Genomic DNA, 14,619 nt, shown 5'->3' with positions numbered 1-14,619 from the left:
AAGATCCTGACTATGGCTCCTTAGTACTTCAATTGTTCTTTCCGGCTCCTTGCAGCACTTTTCCTTTGACATGGAAGCTTTGGATTTTGACTATGATGTTACTTGGAGTTTCCATTTTGGAGTTTCTTTCAAAAGGTGACTGGCAGATTCTTTCTATTTCCACTATGCCCTCTAGTTCCAAGATATGTGGGCAGTTTTCCCCCCACCAATATTTTCTTGAAATGAGGTCTAGGCTCTTTTTCTTGGTCAGGGCTTTTAGGTGGTCCAATGATCCTGAAATTTTCTCTCCTTTTTCCATTTTCCAGTCAGTTGTTTTTGCTATGAAATAGATACCTCACATTTTAAAAAAATATTTTTCAGTCTTTTTATTTTGTTTTAATATTTCTTATTGTAAATGATGTTACTGGCTTCTGTTTAGTCCATTCTGATTTTCAGAAAGTTTGTTGTTTGGGAAAGGTTTTGTACCTCTTGTTCCAAGATGATAACTTCTTTTTCCAATTCTTTCTTCCATAGCTTTTAATCTCTTTTACAATTTTTTCCTTAAGTGCTTTCATCTATAAAACATTTTTAACTCTAGGAAAAAAAAAACCAAATGCTTCATATCTTCTAGAAATTCTAGCTGAATTTGTGCCCAAACTATCTTTTACTGTGAGGATTTTCTTGTAGAAATTTTGGAAACATTCTCTTCTTTTGGGTTTGTGTTTTAAGCATTCCTGTCACGATAATAGCTTTTTCTTTTTTGTTTGTACAAAACAGCCTACTTCCTAACTTTGGATTTAATGTCGGGGCCAACCTCTGTATACTTCTGGGGGGAAAGTCTAAGCTGGTTCTGTTGCTCCTTTTGGGCGGTACTCAAGGTCTCAGGGACAGCACAGGCTAGTAGTCCCAAAATGGACTGATCCAGTGCAAAGTTTGATTGCTGTCCCCCTGGCCTGAGCTCTGCAACTTCCTGACCTGGGTTTAGGTCTGAGCAATAGGTTGGTGGCTTTGCCTGTTAGGAATTTTACTGGACTCCAGCTGAACTCAGACATTATCAGCTGGCTGGAAAGTTCTGCTGGCTCAGAGTGACAGAAATGTAGGATTCCCTTTGATATGGGATTACTGTCCTGGTTATGACTTGTAGGTTTCAGACTAAGCTAGAAGTTGGAACTGAGACCCTACTTTGCTCCTGACAGATAGGCCACCTACCTGCTGCTTGCTTCTGAACTTATTCCCCTCTCAGTACATAACATGCTTCTTACTTCAGAATGCCATTCCTTGAAGCAGGTCCTCTCTTCAGTCCAACCTAGATCTATGATCCAGAATTGGGTGGCGACAGAAAAATCTGCCAGCTGATACCTATTCTCCCACCCTGCATGAGGTCACTGAATTTTCACTGTCTGTCCCCCATGCCTGGAATTCTCTTTCTCCTCATCTGTGTCCTGGCTTCCTTCAAGTCTCAGGTAAAATCTCCCCTTTTACAAGAAACCTTTCCAAATTCTCCCTAATGCTAATGCCTTTCCTTTCGTGATTATCTCTAATTTATCCTGTTTATGTCTTGCTTTTACGTAGCATGTCACATGCCCCATTAGACTGCTCACTAAGAGCAGGAATTATTTTTTGTCTTTCTTTGTATTCTCAGCACTTAGCAATGTGCTTGGCACATAGCTGGCACTTAATAAATTATTTCTGACTACATGAGAAAGTCACCTAACCACTCCATGGCTGTTCCATCTTCTGTAAAATGAGGTATGACTCAGTGGCCTTTACTGTTTTTTACCCCCCAGCTCTAAATCTATGATATATACATATATCTATGATCATGTATACAGTTTGCTCCCCTATTAAGTTTTCTGAATCTCTGCTCTAAGGAGGGAAGGTCTCTGTCACTGTTATTGGTTTTTTTTAATTACTGTTTTAGTTTTCTTTTAAAGATCTTTAAATTTTTGTTGTTTTTAGTCAATGTGTCTGTTGTTCTTCATGTGCTGCTTATTTCACATTACATCAATTCGTACAAATATTCTCCTACTTTTCTGATTTTCTCAATTGTCATTTTTTACTACACAACAGAAATCCATTAACCATATAGTTTGTTCAGCCATCTCCCAATCAAAGCTCATGGTCTTATTTCTAGTTCTTTGTCTATCACAAAGAATGTTACTATCAATACTATGTATATATTCAATATTTATTTCTGTCTTTGGAATCTTTGTAATATTTGACCAAGAGTAAAGTCACTGAATCAAAGGGTATTGTAAACTTACTTTTCTCACATAATTTCAAACTGATAAATTTTTCTGGTTTTTAACCAGTACCAAGTAATTTTGATGACAACTACTTGGTAATATAGTTTTAAGTCTAGCAATGCTATGCTCTCTTCACTAATTTTCTTCTCATTATTTCCAATGAGATTTTAGACCTTTTGCTCTTCCAAATGAATTTTGTTATTATCTGGTTCTAAAATATGCTTTAGGTAATTCAACTGGAATAGCGCTAAAGTTCTAAGAGAATTTGGGTAGTCTCATCATTTTTTTATGAGTAATGATACTCATTTCTGTCTCCATTTATTTCAAAAGAATGTAGATATTTTTTCATTAGTAGGTTACCATGAACTTGTTGATACTATTATTGACTTTCTCATTGTATGTATTTTAATAGTATTAGAAAAGCAGCCCCCCAAACTGCTTAATTCAACTTTTTTTTTTAATACAAAAGTGTATACTAATAAGGTCAGTGCTGATCATCTATAAGTAAGTGAGGCACTGTGTTGTAGGGAAAAGAGCACAAAGGATTTATGTCAGAGATCTAAGTTTGATTCGTAGGTCACTAACTTAATACATGTTTAACAAGTCACTTGGCCTTTTCCCTGGACTTCATTTACAAAATGAATGGATTAGACTAGATGTTCTCTAAAGTCTCAGTTCTAAATCCTATGACTTATGACATAAATCTAATTTGAATATGCTAAATCGGAGATACCACCAGGGAGATTTCATTGTGGCATGTGGCCACAATACTTCCTAGTACAGCCTGAATCAAATAAAAATATTATTAGAAAATATCTGATAAATATTTTTGAAAAAAAAGATAAAATAAAAATATGATAAAATACAAACAATATTAATATGTGGTTTGCTAAGTTAATAGGTGGACTTCAGGATCCTTATGTCTGATTTAGAGGTCCCCCATTTGACTCTGACACCATTGTGCTAAATTATTCTGAGGGCTATTCTCTCTCAGGGCATACCTCAATTCTAACTCTGGGTTAATGTTATTAATGGCTCTCAGCTCTAATTTCTGCAATTTAATTTAAGAGAATTTACTTTCAAAATTTAAGAGGTCATGTGTTTTGGCTAATTAGGTAAACTTTGGTGTGAGGGAGGTAGAAAAGGGAACTCTAAAAGTCTTAGATAAGCTGCAGCCCAAGGATCAGGTAAATCACACAGTGGATACCTGGATTCTATACTGTATAATTAAAGCAAATGAAGAAAACTGGTTTCTCAAAATGCCTCAGTTCTCATTCCCTAGATCAGACCACAGTAATAACACAACAGGAAAAGGTTCAAATTGAGTAATTTCTTTAGCCACAAAACAAATTTAAAGCTGAGTCATCAAGAAAAAAATAAATACGTCTAGTGTAGTCATGAAGCAAATACCTAAAATACTTCATACAGACAAAGAAAGTTCATATACCAATTTTGAAGATTAGAGTCAGCCAGTGGAAGATGTTATTCCCAATTCTATTCATTCATTGCTATGTGCTTTTGTTTAAATCACTAAATTTCTTTGTTTCTGTGATGTATCTCAACTACAAAATACTGAACCATTTCCTTACCTCATTGGTATGCAACGAGGACAAAAAGATCACATCTAAGGCACTGTTTTCATCCATTAGCCCTGACAAGGACCTGACTCTCCTCTGATGATGCTGTACCTCGTACATCCTTTCTTCCACAGGCTATACCTTTTCTTATATCCCTTGCAGTAATGGTCATGGAAGGGGAGCCGGAATATTCTTTTCTCCCCATTATTATTTCTAGACTCTCCTTTTGCTGCCTCACTCAACAAACTTTACTTTGTTGAAGTTCATAACAAATAAAATTTTCCACCCAATTAAAATAACGTTAGCTGTAGTATATCAGCCCTCAGGGACCTCTTTAAATAAGGAATTCCGCATCTGGCTAACCATATTCTTTCTTCCCAAACTCTTACTCTTATACTGGAAAGTTAATATTTATGTAGATGCTCCCTTAAACTTCATAATCTCCATTTCTTCAACTTCCTTACTTTCCATAATGTACTCCAATCATGTAGATCTTGCCATTATCAGGCTTGGAATAAATATATTGTCATTCAATCTCTGGGTCAGAAAAGACCTCAAAAGCATTTCACTTCCCTAATCGGAAACTCTGGCGTTCTCCTATCTCATCATCACCGCCATTATTCTCTCTCCTTGGGCTTGAAACTTCCTACATCTGTTCTTACCCCTCACTACCTTCTCAGGATATTACCTTTTCTCTGACTTCACTGTCCTCTCAACCTAAACCGAAAAGATAGCCATTTCAATTCTACATTGTATTCTATTCTCAAATCCCTTGACTGTTGTCCTACTGCTGGTTTTCTCTTAACAAAAACGTCTAATCCTGCATTACTCTCACCACCTGTATCTTCCTTGCTTACTTATGAGCTATTGACTGGGCACATTACATATTCGTGTTATTCAACCCTAACTGGGCCCTCATTGCCGAAGTCCTTTCATTCCTCAAGTTAATTCACACAGAATGTATTGCAAGCCATCTCTCACCTCCTAAAGCCCCTCACACTTCCTTCCCCTACACTCTTTATTGAGTAATTTGCCTCTTCATTTCACTGAAAAAACTGAGGTCATTTGGTACAAAGTTCTCTTTTCTCCAATTCTCATCTGAAAACCCTTTGGAAATACTGGTGCCAAGATGGCAGAGTGAGGAAGGAACCTTCTAAAGCCCTCCCAAATTCCCCTCCAAATACTGAGAAAACTGCCTCAGAATTGATCTAGGAGAAGGAAAGCAGCTTACCAGACCAGCAGTAAAAGTCTGTCTCATTGGGGTGGGAATAAAATGAGGTCCAAGAGCAGCCGCAGCCAGGTTCACAGCAGGGGGCCTACAGCAAGGCTCCAAGCCTGGGGCAATCCACCAGGGAGGAGCCCACTCTCCTGCAAGCCAGCAATCCCCTAGGCAAGTGAGCAGTTTGTAAAGCTCATCAAACCCCACCCCAGCAACCCTACCTCTAGCACAAACCACCAGTAAGGCCTTGACCCCATGGCTGGCCAACAATGAGACCTCGCCCCTGGGGCCTACCAGCTGAGACATGTTGTTTCCACAGTAAACCTGCAGCAGACCCACACGTCTTGGGCAAATTAGCAACAAAATTACTCTTCCAAGGCCAGCCACCAGAAAGCCTCTGTTACCATAGTAACCCAGCAACAAGGTCCCATTCCTGAAACAGGCCAGCAGCTAAACCCTAACACCAGAGGAGGCAAATAAGGAGGCCCCACACCTCAGAACCAGCCAGAAAGGAAGCCTACCCTCCAGAGAGAGCAAGGAGCTAAGCACAGGCCCAAAAAGAAATCCTGGAAGAGATTAAAAAGGACTTTAAAACAGCAAATTATAAAAGTGGAAGAAAAATTGGGAAAACGTATGAGAGTAATACAAGAGAATCATGAAAAAAGAGTCAATAGCAAGGGGAAAGATATATAAGGGAAACAACTCCCTAAATACGAGGAAAATAACTCCCTAAAAAATGCTCACTGAAAAGTTATTCCTTAGAAATTAGAACTGAACAAGTGGTAACTAATAACTCCATGAGACAACAAGATAAGATGAAACAAAATCAAAAAAGTAAAAAAAAGATGAAAAAGTGGAATTTCTCATTGGAAAAACAATTGCGGGGGTGGAGCCAAGATGATGGCTGGAAAGCAGGGACTAGCGTGAGCTCCCCGCTGAGTCCCTCCAAAAACCTATAAAAAATGGCTCTGAACGAATTCTAGAACTGCAGAACCCACAAAATAGCAGAGGAAAGCAGGGCTCCAGCCCAGGACAGCCTGGATGGTCTCTGAGTGAGGTCCTTCGCACATGGAGCTGGGAATGGAGCGGAGCAGAGCCCAGCGTGGGTGGCGCGGACCAACCACAGCAGGAGCCAGGCGGAGCGGGCCCTAGCGCCCTGAACCAGTGAGCTGTGGCAGTTACCAGACTTCTCAACCCACAAACACCAAAGACAACAGAGAAGGTTAGTGGGAAAAGCTGAGGGGAGTGGAAGGAGTTCCCAGTTAGGCCACCGCCTCAGGGGCAGCGGAGGTGGGGCAGCTACAGAGCTACAGCTGCAGTTGCTTCTGGACCTAGGCCCACCGGGTGGGAGGAATTAAGTGGCAGATCAGAGCAGGAGTGCAGAGCCTGCTGTGGACCCAAGTCCAGTCCAGGTTGGGGGTTCTTGGGGAAGGAAGAGTGCTGGTGTGGCAGAGCTGGCTGTAATAGCTCTGAAATCAACAGTGCATCCCCCCAAGCTTGGAACATAGTACTCTTCACTCTACAAGCAGTCATACCCTGCTGAAAAACTCAAGGGTCAAGTAAGTTGGCTGGGAACATGGCCAGGCAGCAAAAACGCACCCACATTCAGTCTTAGACTTTGGAATCTTTCTTCGGTGACAATGAAGACCAAAACATACAGCCACAAGAAATCAACAAAGGCAAAGAGCCTACAACAAAAGCCTCCAAGAAAAACATGAACTGGTCCCAGGCCATGGAAGAGCTCAAAAAGGATTTGGAAAAGCAAGTTAGAGAAGTAGAGGAAAAATTGGGAAGAGAAATGAGAAGGATGCGAGAAAACCATGAAAAACAAGTCAATGACTTGCTAAAGGAGACCCAAAAAAATACTGAAAAATACACTGAAGAAAACAACCTTAAAAAACAGACTAACTCAAATGGCAAAAGAGCTCCAGAAAGCCAATGAGGAGAAGAATGCCTTGAAAGGCAGAATTAGCCAAATGGAAAAGGAGGTCCAAAAGACCACTGAAGAAAATACTACCTTAAAAATTAGATTAGAGCAAGTGGAAGCTAGTGACTTGATGAGAAATCAACATATTATAAAACAGAACCAAAGGAATGAAAAAGTGGAAGACAATGTCAACTATCTCATTGGAAAAACCACTGACCTGGAAAATAGATCCAGGAGAGATAATTTAAAAATTATTGGACTACCTGAAAGCTATGATCAAAAAAAGAGCCTAGATACCATCTTTCAAGAAATTATCAAGGAGAACTACCCTGACATTCTAGAGCCACAGGGCAAAATAGAAATTGAAAGAATCCACCGATTGCCTCCTCAAATAGATCCCAAAAAGAAATCTCCTGGGAATATTGTCGCCAAATTCCAGAGCTCCCAGATCAAGGAGAAAATATTGCATGGAGCCAGAAAGAAACAATTTGAGCATTGTGGAAACAATCAGAATAACCCAAGATCAAGCAGCTTCTACATTAAGAGATTCAAGCCTTGGAATACGATATTCCGGAGGTCAATGGAGCTAGGATTAAAACCAAGAATCACCTATCCAGCAAAACCAAGTGTCATGTTCCAAGGCAAAATATGGACTTTCAATAAAATAGAGAACTTTCAAGGTTCCAGAGCTGAATAGAAAATCTGACTTTCAAACACAAGAATCAAGAGAAGCATGAAAAGGTAATCAAGAAAAAGAAATTGCAAGGGACTTACTAAAGTTGAACTGTTTTATTTACATTCCTACATGGAAAGATGATGTGTATGATTCATCAGTATTAGGGTAGCTGAAGGGAATATGCATATATACACACATACATATATACATGTATGTATGTATATATATGTATATGTGTGTGTCTACGTATGTATATATGTATATGCATATATATAGAGGGGGGGGGGCCACAGGGTAAGTTGAAGATGAAGGGATGATATCTAAAAGAAATAAAATCAAATTAAGGGATGAGAGAGGAATATATTGAAAGAGGGAGAAAGGGAGAGATAGAATGGGGTAAATTATCTTGCATAAAAGTGGCAAGAGGAAGCAGTTCTGTAGGAAGAGAAGAGAAGGCAGGTGAGGGGGAATAACTGAATCTTGCTCTCATCAGATTTGACCTGAGGAGGGAATACCATACACACTCAATTGGGTATCTTACCCCACAGGAAAGAAGGAGGAAGAAGATAAAAAAGGGGGGAATGATAGAAGGGAGGACAGTTGGGGGAGGAGGTAATCAAAAACAAACACTTTCGAAAAGGGACAGGGTCAAGGGAGAAAATTGGATAAAGGGGGATTGGTTAGGAAGGAGCAAAATATAGTTAGTCTTTCACAACATGAGTATTGTGGAAGGGTTATACACATGTGGCCTATGTTGAATTGCTTGCCTTCTTAGGGAGGGTGGGTGTGAAGGGAAAGGGGAGAGAATTTGGAACTCAAAGTTTTAAAAACAGATGTTCAAAAACAAAAAAAAAATTTTTTTGCATGCAACTAGAAAATAAAATACACAGGCAATGGGGCATAGAAATTTATCTTGCCCTACAAGAAAGTAAGGGTAAAGGGGATGGGAGGGGAGTGGGGTGACAGAAGCGAGGGCTGACTGGGGAACAGTGCAACCAGAATATATGCCATCTTGGAGTGGGGGGATGGTAGAAATGGGGAGAAAATTTGTAATTCAAACTCTTGTGAAAATCAATGCTGAAAACTATATATATATTAAATAAATTAAATTAGAAAATAAAAAAAATGAAAAAAAAATAAAAATATTTGGGGCAAAAACAAAAAACAAACAAATAAACAAAAAAAATTGACCTAGAAAATAGATCCAGAAGAGATAATATAAGAATTATTAGACTACCTGAAAGGCATGATCCCAAAAAATAAAAAAAAAAGCCTGGACAACATTTTCAAGATATTCTCAGAGAAAACTGCCCTGATATATTAGAACCAGAGGGCAAAATAGAAAAATTAAAAGAATTTACCAATCACTGCCTGAAAGAGATCCCAAAATGAAATCTTCCAGGAACATCATAACCAAATTCCAGAGCTCACAGATCAAGGAGAAAGTACTGTAAGCACCAAAAAAGAAAAAACATGAAATATCACAGAGTTTCAGTTAGAATTACACAGGACTGGCACCTTCCATATTAAAGAACTAGAAGTCTTGGAATATGATATACTGGAAGGAAAATGAGTTAGGATTACAACCAAAATCACCTAACCAACAAAAGTGAATATAACTTTTCAGGGAAAATATAGACATTTGACAAAGTTGAGGACTTTGAAGCATTTCTAATTAAAAGAGCAGAGCAGAATAAAAAAATCTGACCTCTAAATACAGGACTCAAGGGAAACATGAAAAGGTAAAAAAGAAACAAGAAAGAGAAAAAATAAAAAATTCAGTAAGTTTAAACTGTTTATATATCTATAGAGGAACATAATATTTGTAACTCTTAACAACTTTATTACTATAAAGCAGTTAGGAGTATATAAGACAAAGGATATAAGGTGACTTTGATGGAATGATACCCTAAAAAACAAATTTAGAGAATTTCTTCTTCTTCTCTTGAGAGAAAAAAATTGCACTGGACAAAGGAAGAGGGGGGAAACTGAACGAGGTAAATTACTGTATATAAAAGAGGCATGAAAGAGTTATTATGATGGAGAGCAAGATGGGGGATGGTTGGCAAAGCTTAAATCTTACTCTCATCAAAACTGGCTCAAAGAGGGTACAACATAAACACTCAGCTACGTACAGAAGTCTATCTCACCCTATAAAAAAGTAAAAAGGAATGGGTATAATAGAAGGGGGAAGGGAGACTGATAAAAGGGAAGGTACATTGGGGAAGGTAGTGATAAGAAGTAAAACACTTGTGAGGAGGGAAAGGGTGAGGTCTAAGAGATAGAGGGGGATAAATAAGCAAAAAATAGCATGGAGGGAAATACACAGTTAGTGATCATAATTATAAATGTGAATGTGATGAACTCATCCATAAAATGGAAGGGGATAGCAGAATGGATCAAAAAACAGAATTCTTCAACATGTTGTTTACAAGAAACATATTTCAAGCAGAGAGATACACACAGGGTAAAGGTAAGGTGCAAGAGCAGAATCTATTATGCTTTAGCTGAATCAAAGAAAGCAGGGGTAGCAATCATAACCTCAGACAAAGCAAAAGCAAAAATAGATCTAATTAAAAGAGATAAAGAAGGAAACTATCTTGCCAAAAGATACCATAGACAATGAAGTCATATCAATACTAAACATATATGTACCAAATGATATAGCATCTAAATTTCTGAAGGAGAAGCTGAATAAGTTACAGGAGGAAAGAGATAATAGAACTATATTACAGGAGGACCTCAACTTTCCCCTCTCAGAACTGGATAAATCTAACCACAAAATAAACAAGAAAGAAGTTAAGGAGGTAAATAAAAATTCTGGAAAAGTTAGATATGATAGATCTCTGAAGAAAACTGAATGGAAATAGAAAGGAATATATCTTTTTCTCCACAGTACATGCCACCTACACAAAAACTGACCATGTATTCATACATAAAAACCTCACAACCAAATGCAGAAAAGCAGAACTGGTAAATACATACTTTTCAGATTATAATGCAATAAAAATTGCATTCAATAATGGACAATGGAAAAGAGATTAAAAATTAATTGGAAATTAAATAATCTAATGCTAAAAACAAATGGGCTAAAGAAGAAATCATAAAAACCCACTGATAATTTCATTAAAGAAAATGACAACAATGAGACAGCATACCAAAATTTATGAGATGCAGCCAATGTGGTACTTAAGGAGCAGATCAATGAATTGGACATGAAGCTAAAAAAACTAGAAAAAAGAACAAATTAAAAAACCCCAACTAAACAACAAATTGGAAATCTTGAAAATCAAAGGAGAGATTAATAAAACTGAAAGAAAACTATTGAACTAATAAATAAAACTAGAAGCTGGTTTTATGAAAAAAACAACAACAATAAAATAGATAAATTATTGGTTAATTTGATTTATAAAAGAAGAAAATCAAATTACTCATATCAAAAATGAAAGGGGTGAATTCACCACAATGAAGAGGAAATTAAGACAACTGTTAGAGGAGCTTTTTTGCCCAATTATGTACCAATAAATCTGACAATCTAAATGAAATGGACGAATATCTACAAAAATATAAATTACCCAAATTTAACAGAAGAAATAAAATAATTAAATAGCTCAAACTTAGAAAAAGAAACTGAGCAAGCCTTCAGTGAACTTGCTAAGAGAAAATTCTCAGGGCTAGATGGATTCACAAGCAAATTCTTCTAAACATTTAAAGAACATCAATCTCAATACTACATAAACTATTTGGAAAAATAGGAGAAGGAGTCCTATTAAATTCCCCTTATGACACAAACTGCTGATACCCAAACCAGAAATAAAATTATAGACCAATTTCAATAATGAATATTGATGCAAAAATTTTAAATAAAATAAAAGCAAAGAGATCACAGCAATATATCATAAGGATCCTACACTATGACCAGGTGGGATTTATACCAGGAATGCAGGCTGGTCCAATATTAGGAAAACTATCACTATAATTGACTATATCAATAACAAAACCAATTACATGATCATCTGATGTCAAATCAAATCATATGATTATCACAAATGATACAGAAAGAGTCTTTGACAAAATAGAGCACCCATTCCTATTAAAAACATTAGAGAGCATAAGAATAAATGGATCTTACCTTAAAATGATAAGTAATATTTACCTAAAACCATCAGGAAGCATTAATCTGTAATGGGGATAAGCTAGACACCTTCCCAATACAAGGTTGGGTGAAGCAAGGATGCCCATTATCATCACTATTATTCAATATTGTACTAGAAAAGTTAGCTATAAAATAAGAAAAAGAAATTAAAGGAATTAGAATAGACTATGGAGAAACAAAACTAACATTCCTTGCTATGATAGGAAAATATGATAGAGTATGATATGAAAATATGATAGAAAATCCTAGACAATCAACTAAAAATCTACTTGAAATTATTAACTATAGCAAAGTTGTAGAATACAAAATAAACCCACATAAATCATCAGCATGTCTATATATTACTAACAAAGTCTAGCATCAAGAGATAGGGAAATTTCTCTTAAAATAACTGCAAACAATATAAAGTACTTGGGAGTCTACCTGCCAAGAGAAACCCAGGAATTATATAAACACAACTATAAAACACTTTTCACACAAATAAAGTCAGATCTAAACAATTGGAAAAATATTAATTGCTCATGGTTAGGACAAGCCAATATAATAAAAATGACAATTTTACCTAAATTAATTTATTTATGTAGAGCCATACCAGCCAAATTACCAAGAAATTATTTTATAGAACTAGAAAAAATAACAAAATTCATCTGGAAGAACAAAAGCTCAAGGATATCAAGGCAATCAATGAAAAAAATGCGAAAGAAGGTGGTCTAGCTATACCAGATCTCAAACTGTACTATGAAGCAACAATTATTGAAACAATCTGGTACTGGCTAAGAAACAGAGTGGTAGGATCAGTGGAATATATTAGGTACAAATTACATTATAGCAAATGACCATGGTCATCTAGCATATGATAAACCCAAAGATCCAAGTTTTTGGAACAAAAACTCATTATTTGACAAAAACAACTGGGAAAACTGGAAAACAGTATGGCAGAAACTAGAAACAGACCAACATCTCACACTGTATACCAAGATAAGGTCAAAATGGGTACACGATTTATACATAAAGGGTGATACCATAAACCAATTAAGAGAGCATGGAATAGTTTATCTGTCAGATTTATCGATAAGGGAAGAATTTAGGGCCAAAGAAGATATAAAAAGCATTACAAAATGTAAAATAGAAAATTCTGATTACATAAAATCAAAGTTTTTTCCACAAACAAAATCAATGCAACCAAAATTATAAGGAAAGCAAAAAACTGGGGGAAAATTTTGCAAGAAGTACCTCTGATAATGTCTTCATTTCCAAAATATATAGAGAACTGGGTCAAATTTATAAAAACACAAGTCATTACCCAAATGATAAATGATCAAAGGATAAGAACAGGTAGTTTTCAGACAGAAATCAAAGCTATCTCTCTAGTCACATGAAAAAACGGTCTAAATCACTACAGATTAGAGAAATGCAAATTTAAACAACTCTGAAGTACTACCTCACACCTATGAGAGTGGCTAATATGACAAAACAAGGAAATTGTTGGATGTTGGAGGGGATGTAGAAAAATTGGGATACTAATGGATTGTTGATGGAGTTGTGAACTAACCTAACCATTCTGGAGGGCAATTTAGAACTATGCCCAAAGGGCTATAAAACTGCACATACCTTAAAAACAGATGTTCAAAAACAAAATAAAAGTTTTTGCACGCAACTAGAAAATAAGACACACAGGCAATGGGGCATAGAAATTTATCTTGCAATACAAGAAAGTAAGGGAAAAGGGGATGGGAGGGGAGTGGGGTGACAGAAGGGAGGGCTGACTGGGGAACAGGGCAACCAGAATATATGCCATCTTGGAGTGGGGGGAGGGTAGAAATGGGGAGAAAATTTGTGATTCAAACTCTTGTGAAAATCAATGCTGAAAACTAAATATATTAAATAAATTAAATTTAGAAAAAAAACTGCACATACCCTTTGACCCAGCAATACCACTACTAGGTCTATATCCCAAAAACATTCAAAAAAAGGAGAAAAGGACCTGTTTGTACAAAAATATTTATAGCAACTCTTTTTGTGGTTGCTAAGAATTGGAAATCAAAAGGATGCCCATCAATTGGGAAATGGCTAAAAAGCTGTGGTATATGATTGTAATGGAATATTATTGTGCTATAAGAAATGACAAACAAGATGATCTCAGAAAAACGGAAAGACTTACACGAACTGGAAAACATTTGTACACAGTAACAGCAATATTGTTTGATGAAGAACTAGGAATGATTTAGCTATCTTCAATAATACAATGATCCAAGACAACCTCAAAGGACTAATGATGAAGCATACTAGCCACTTCCAGAGAAAAAACTGATATGATTAAATACAGACTGAACCATGTTATTTTTCACTTACTTTTATTCAAGTCTTCTTGTACAAAATGACTAATATGGAAACATTTTACATAATTGCAAGCTAGATCTGATTGCTTACCACTTCAGGGAGGAGGGAGGAGATAAAGGGAATGAGGGATAGCATTTGGAACTCAAAACTTAAAGTAAATATGTTTTTAAAAATTGAAAAAAACATAAAAAAAGATGTTAAGAAATTGATTTTAACATGTAATTGGGGGGGGGGAAATAAAATATATTAAATAAAAAAAAAACAATGAACCAAAACTTTGGCATCAACTCTCACTCTCTCTTCCTTTTCCCCAGTCTATGATAAAAAACTGGACCCTCTCCTTGGCAAGGTTAACCTCTATACATGTGAATTTGATCCCACTCCCAACTTGCCCAGCAGATTTCATACTCAATCATCCTCCCCTCTCTTGAACCTTTAACTACCCCTAAAACCTTGTTTTCCTACTGCCCTCAAAGAAGCTCAAGTCTTCCTTATCTGA

The 14,619-nt window shown here is 36.6% G+C and overlaps 1 protein-coding gene across 3 annotated transcripts in view; it reads right to left on the bottom strand.

Annotated features, from left to right (window-relative positions):
• The window catches only part of RABGAP1 (RAB GTPase activating protein 1), a 217,344-nt gene that overhangs the window by 164,685 nt on the left and 38,040 nt on the right, over nucleotides 1-14,619 (bottom strand). The window contains exon 1 of one of the 3 annotated variants that reach the window (XM_036748849.1): nucleotides 11,781-11,799. The exons of the other annotated variants lie outside the window; for them this stretch is intronic. The gene's annotated coding sequence lies outside the window, so the exon portion shown is untranslated. Of the gene's footprint in view, nucleotides 1-11,780; nucleotides 11,800-14,619 lie in introns of those variants that run through there. 3 annotated transcript variants of the gene reach the window in all.

The sequence above is a fragment of the Trichosurus vulpecula genome, chromosome 3 (assembly GCF_011100635.1).
Source record: "Trichosurus vulpecula isolate mTriVul1 chromosome 3, mTriVul1.pri, whole genome shotgun sequence".
Lineage (NCBI taxonomy): Eukaryota > Metazoa > Chordata > Mammalia > Diprotodontia > Phalangeridae > Trichosurus > Trichosurus vulpecula.
This window is presented reverse-complemented; position numbering and strand designations above follow the sequence as displayed.